The following is a 6,602-nucleotide window of genomic DNA, read 5'->3' on the forward strand; positions in this document are numbered from 1 at the left end:
CCTTAATTCCAGGTTGCTTCTCTCCTTGATTAGGTTCCATCCATTGTTTCTTGTCCTGCCCTCTCGTTCTTTGGAAAATAATTGTGGCAGCCTCTCAAATACTTGAATACTGCTATCATGTCCCCCTTGGTCCTTCTTTTCTCTAGACTAGCCAAACCCAACCATTCTTCATATGTTTTTAGTCTCCAGGCTTTTAATCATCTTAGTTGCTCTTCTTTGTACTTTTTCCAAAGTCTCAACATCTTTTTTGTAATATCGTGACCAAAACCCGATGCAGTATTCCAGGTGTAGTCTTACTTTATAAAGCAGTACTAATACTTCATGTGATTTTGATTCTATGCCTCTGTTTATACAACCAAGGATTGTATTAGCTTTTTTGACTGATGTCTCACATTGCCGATTCATGTTTAAATCATCGTCCACTAAGACTCCAAGGTCCCTCTCACAGTTACTGTTTTTGAGCCAAGTTTCGCCTAATCTGTACTTGTACCTTTGGTTTTCCCTGCACAGGTGTAAAACCATGCTCTTCTCCACATTAAATTTCATGTTGTTGGATAGGACCCATTGTTAAGTCTGTCTAGATCTTTTTGGATCCTGAGCTTGTCTTCTGGGGTGTTGGCTATTCCTGCCAGTTTAGTGTCATCTGTAAATTTGATGAGTTCCCCTTCTATTCCATCATCCAAGTCATTTATGAAGATATTGAAGTGAACTGGGCCTAAGACAGAACCTTATGGTAACCCACTGCTTATTTCCCTACATGCCATCTCATCAAGTATGGTTTGTCAGCCAGTTTCAAATCCATCTGGTGGTGATGCTGTCTATCCCACATTTTTCTACTTACCAAGAAGTAGGTGGTGATCTACTTTGTCAAATGTCTACTTTGCCTACTGTGATGAAGTCTAAATATACTATGCCCACAGCATTTTGCTGGTCTAGTAATTTAGTCACTTTGTCAAAGAATGAAATAAGATTGGTTTGGCACGATCTGTTTTTAACAAACTCGTGCTGGCTACTAGTTAGAATTTTATTTATTTATTTATTTTATGAATGGTTAGAAAAGAAATACGAATAAAGAGTGATAGATAAATGAGGGTGATAATAGAAAGGTAAATGATGGAGAGATCAAAAAAGAAACAGAAACCTAGATGATACCAGAGAAAATTGAAAACGGGAGAGGGAGAAAGAAGAGTATAAGAATAATGTACAATTATGATGATAATATTGATAGATAGAATAAATCTGAAAAGAAATTGAAAGAAAGTATATGAGTAGAATATAGGAGTTGCTCGGATACCAAACAAGAAGAATATTATATAGCAAAGAAGATAGAAAGGAGAGGGGAGTAGAGGGTAGGAAGAGGAGAGGGAGGGAGAGGAATGGAAGGAAGGGAAAAGGAGAGGAAGGAAGGGTAGGGGACAAGAGAAGGAGAAAAAGGGGAAAGAAGAGAGGAGTGGGGGAAAGAAGGGGAAGTAGGATGAGGTAGGATAGGAGGAAGGAGAAAGTAGGAGAGGAGAGGAGGCTGGGAAGGGAAAGAAAGGAGAAGGAGAAGGTTTGTTGCGAAAAGAGGGAAAAAAGGGTAGAAGAGCAACTCCGAGTGTAATTAAAATGTCTTATTTTAATGCTTTCTTTAAGGAATATATATATATATATATATATATATATGGATGATTAATTATGTATAAGAAAATGTACATTTTATATTATGTGTAGAAAAAATAAAACTGAAAAACTTTTCCAAAAAAAAGAAAGAATTTTATTTGTTTCTAGATGTTCACTGGTCTGGTTTTTTTTTTTTTTTTTATTGATCTCCCAAGTTCGAATTCTGTGAAGAAATAAGGAAGTGTATGGAGAGTCACCAGGGCAAAAATAGTTGGAGAAAGAAGAGGCAGATCCGCCTTGATTGTGCAACCAGTGAAGTTGTACAAAGGGAGAACTGAAACTGACCATCTGCTAAGCAATCAACCACCACTCTTACTTTAAGGAACAGAACCTGATTGAAAATGGCGAATACAAGAAAATTAGCCAATAAGCACAAGCACATCTCTTTTCTTTCTCAAATGAAAGAGTGGAGCTCTGCTGTTATCTCCTCTTCCTTGGTCTCTAAAAGAATAAAAATAGGAGATGGGTACAAAACGCATGAAACAAACTGCTGATAGAGAGGGCTAAAGCTGGCCGAGGAATGACTATACTGGAGGCTGATTATTAGTGAGGAGAGGGAAAGACTATATCAAATACATCTCTGACCATCCAACCGGTCATCGGAGTCAAAATTAAGCAGAAAATGCAACATTTACTGTAGACTATTTAAAACCTATTAAGACCATAAACCAATCTCATCATGAGTTGAAAATGAGATGAAAGGCTCGGGTGGAGAAAACGCAGAAAGGTGTTTTGGGGCTAGATTGTCCCACGCCAAGTGGAGTGTTCACCAAAAAAAAAAAGTTCATATTTAACAAACTAGGCAATTGAAAGGAAAGTCTTCATACCAGGTTGAGAAAAATCACAGGAGAAGCTCCTTTGCTACTGTAGGAAGTTAGCACCCACCTCTTTCCTAGAAGAATGAAATAATTTGGGAAATATTAAAAAGGCAGAATATTATGTTTCCCTGGATGAGAATTGGAGAAGCATGTTTTAAAGACAACGCAGCTCCCACCTTCTTGCCCCCACCCTTTTGTTAATGGGCCAGAGGCAGAAACTCTGTCAATGGACCTTCATCTGCAACACAATAGCAACAGAAACTAACACAACGGGACCCATTTAGACAGAAACTCACCACATGGCACCTGGGAGGATTACATCAGCCAGCAAGGCTAGCTAAGACCCCCATGCCCTGGGAGTCTGACAACCAATCAGGATACTCTTTCTGGACCCCAGGAAGTTCAAAGCCAGAGAAAGCATAAAACCCGGAGACTCGCTGTATCTGCCCTTTTCTGTTCAGAAACTCAAGCCATGTGATCCTGTCCACCATTAAACCATCTTTCCAAGCAGTTTCCAGTGTCTTTTCCCCCACTTGGAGCAGAACCCAGAAGGATATTTCTTCCTACACTACTGAAATTCAGGCGAGACAAACCTCAAGCAAAGGAGGGGCCAAAGGAAGCTTCATTGTCTCTTGCAGTAGTTCCATCCTTACACAAGGGGAACAGAGACACCCAGTTTGGTGTTGTGGTTAAAGAAGTATCAGCCTAGAGAAGCAGAAGACCATGAGTTTTAGTTCCATTTTAGGCATAAACCCAGCTGTGTGAGCTTGGGACAGTCAGCTCTCTCTTAGCCTTAGGAAGGAGGTAATGGAAAACCACTTTCGTAATCTGGTCAAGAAAACTGCAGGGACTTGTCCAGACAATTGCCAAGAGTCAAGAGTCAACACTGACTCGTTATCACCAAGTGCTGTCTGTGCTGGAAGGATACCTTATCAATTAATTACGTTGCACAGATGTATGTACACTGACACAACTAATCTTTCCTGATTCTTCCGGTGCTGAATTTGAAAGAATCTTGACACACCAGATTTTTTTTTTTACTTCTAAAAGAATAGTTTATCTGATTCCTGCAGTAAAGAGGATAATCTTTGTGGGTTCCTGTCTCTCACTGATCTTAAACCATGTATGTTTAAAAGATCCTCTGGTCCTTCCCCTTTTCCTTAGTTTCCCCTTATCTTCTTTCTACCAGTACCTTTTTGTTTTTAGCTATTTCAAAATCTTAATGAGGCATCCCGAAGTGAAAACTTGGTTTTCTTTCCTTTTTTTTTTTAAAAAAAAAAAATTAAATTATGCAATGACAACATTAAAAAGTGGAGTGGGGCTATCAGATTTTCTTTAAACTCCTAGGGCTCAACATTATATAATCTTCAATATGTGTCTGCTCCAATGATGCATATGGAATATGCCTCATTTTAGATAAATAAGTCTAATTTGCAAAGGGACGTGGCCCACACTCAGCTAAATAAAAGCTCCCTGTTAAAAATGTTTTCAAAATATTCTCTGTGACTCACTATGGAAGCAAAATGTGAACTTAAAAGAAAATAGTCATAGGAAGAGCCACTGATACCTTTGAACTTTGATATTGGAGGACATTCCTAAGAATACTGGGGAAAACAAACCAATGGATCATTGAATAAATCAGTCCAGAGTTCTCATCTGAGACACATTACTTAAAATATGTAAATGCTATTTGAAAGCTGATTCATCCAGTTTAAAGCGATCTTCCTGGAACTCTGAGTAATCTTTTTTTTTATACGTGTTAGCTGATCAATGTAGTGTTCTAATCAATGCTGGGACTCTTCCTGCCCCCAAGATCCTTCAGTCTGTTTTATGAGTCCTTTTGCATGTAGAAGCCAATATATTTTCCAGTCTTAGAATGGATGTTCTTATAATCCACATAAGCAGTTGAAGTGTTGCATCATAAAAATGACACTAAATTCAGAAATATTTTTGTTCTTGGACTGGAATTTGTACAAGTTGTCTTATAAAAACTGGCTGTTTACATGATCATTTGAGGAACAGCATGAGTAAGTAAATTATTCTACTCTACTCTACTCTACTCTACTCTCTACTCTCTACTCTCTACTCTACTGCATTCCATTCCATTCCATTCCAAATTCTATTCTTATTGAAGTGTTTCTTTTTAAATGTAACAATGCAAATATAGTTGGAATGTCCACAAAAATACTATATATGTAACACCATTGCTCTGTTCTTTATTTCCAGCATTTGCTATTCAAAAGTGTAGTCATTCTGAAAATGAAAAGTCTCTTTAGTAACAACATATTTTATGTTTAAAATATGTAAGCTATCCTTCAGAGATGGATTAGTGCCTGCTCTTCTTTAGCAAATTAAAAGAAAATTTTGATTCTGTTTGTAATCAGTAGAAAGAAAAGCAGGCATCTTGGGAAGAAGTTACGAATGACTTTAAAAGCAGGGAAGAAGACATTGAAAAAACATTATTCCGCAGAATCCAGTTATGAAATGACAAAGAAAGTATGAAAATGTTGGATTTTGTCCAAATAATTTCTGCAGAATTAGAAAAACATGTGCTAGCCATTATGGTGTAAGCTGCTTATCATAATATTGTTAAGTATTTTTCTGAGAAGGAAGGAAAGGGAGTGGAAAAACAGAATCGAAACTTTCAAGTGTAAGTTAAACTTAATTAATCATTGGTAAACCAATAAATTAATAAGAGACCATGTGCAAAAGAACATCATAAAATAATTTCCAGAAGCCCAAGCTGCTGATCTTGTATAGGCATTTGTTGACCTATGGAATAGGAAGCTATTAAATGGGCCATTGACTTGATTCTTCTTGCCGGTCATGTAAAGCTTGAGTTTTCTCCTTGGTTCTCTGGAGATCTCTACATAGGCAGGAAACAGCCAGAGAGAAAATATGGAAGATCTTTGAGACACATTTGTATCTCTTGCATGGAGTTGATAATTATTGTCAATCATCCAGATAAAGTTGTCATGGCAATTGGACTTCTTTTTTTGTTGGTTCAAAACGTTTCACTGCTTAACTGTGACTGAAGAAGCTACTTCAGAACCAACAAAAAAAGAAGTCCAGTGGCCATGACTCAACTTCCAGATTCTTGCATGGAGGTAATTGTATCCTCATCCAACAGGACCTTTTACACACTTATAGTCAACTGCCTCAGAAAAGTAATTGTTGAACTCTTCAAAGACCAGCTGTGATGAGATTGTGAGGCACTTTGAGGATAAAATGGTTACGATTTTTGGCCAAACAGAAAACAGCTTTTGATACAACAGATACAATATATACAATACACTCTCTGGCCCAATTGTATATAATCAGTTGAAAAAGGCCAATTTCATGCTCAAGGTCATTAGGAAAGCAGCTGAAAATCAACTGCACAACCAGTAATCTTGTATAAATCTATAGTACATTAGATACACTAGAGAACCTCAGCTGGGTTTTATTTCAAACTAGATTTTAAATCATCATCATTGTCATCCTCCTTGGGAAAGACTGAATAGGTGGATAAAAATTCCAAATCTAGTCTAAACATGTGGCTGCTTGTGCGACACACATCCTAATACAGGTAGTCCTCAACTTACAATAACTCATTTAGTGACAGTTCACAAAGGGTCTGAAAAAAGTGACTTATGACCATTTTTCACACTTACGACCTTTGTAGCATCCCCTGATCATGTGATCAAAATTCAGATGCTTGGCAACTGGTTCATATTTATGACCGTTGCAGTGTCCCAGGGTCATGTGATCAGCTTTTGTGACCTTCCGACAAGCAAAGTCAACGAGGAAGCCAGATTCACTTAACAACCATCTTACTCACTTAACAAATGCAACAATCCACTTAACAACTGGGGAAGTAAAAAAAGTCCTAAACTGGGGCAAACTTGCTTTAACAAATGTTTGACTTAGCCACCTAAACTTTGGGCTCAATAGTGGTCGTAACTGGAAGACTACCTGTAATAAACCTGGAGGGAAATAGAAAAGATGAGACGAAAAAGAAGGCCTATTTGAAGTTTTAAAATTTTCCTTTGGGGGAAAAATGAAAAGATCAACACTAGAACCAGGCAGATGAGCCTCTGACACCCAGCTAGTGGTGTAGGAAGAAATATCCTTCTGGGTTCAGCT

This window comes from Pituophis catenifer, unplaced genomic scaffold (genome assembly GCF_029215685.1).
Source record: "Pituophis catenifer annectens isolate HBS135680 unplaced genomic scaffold, rPitCat1.0.hap2 SCAF_6, whole genome shotgun sequence".
In the NCBI taxonomy this organism is placed as follows: Eukaryota; Metazoa; Chordata; class Lepidosauria; order Squamata; family Colubridae; genus Pituophis; species Pituophis catenifer.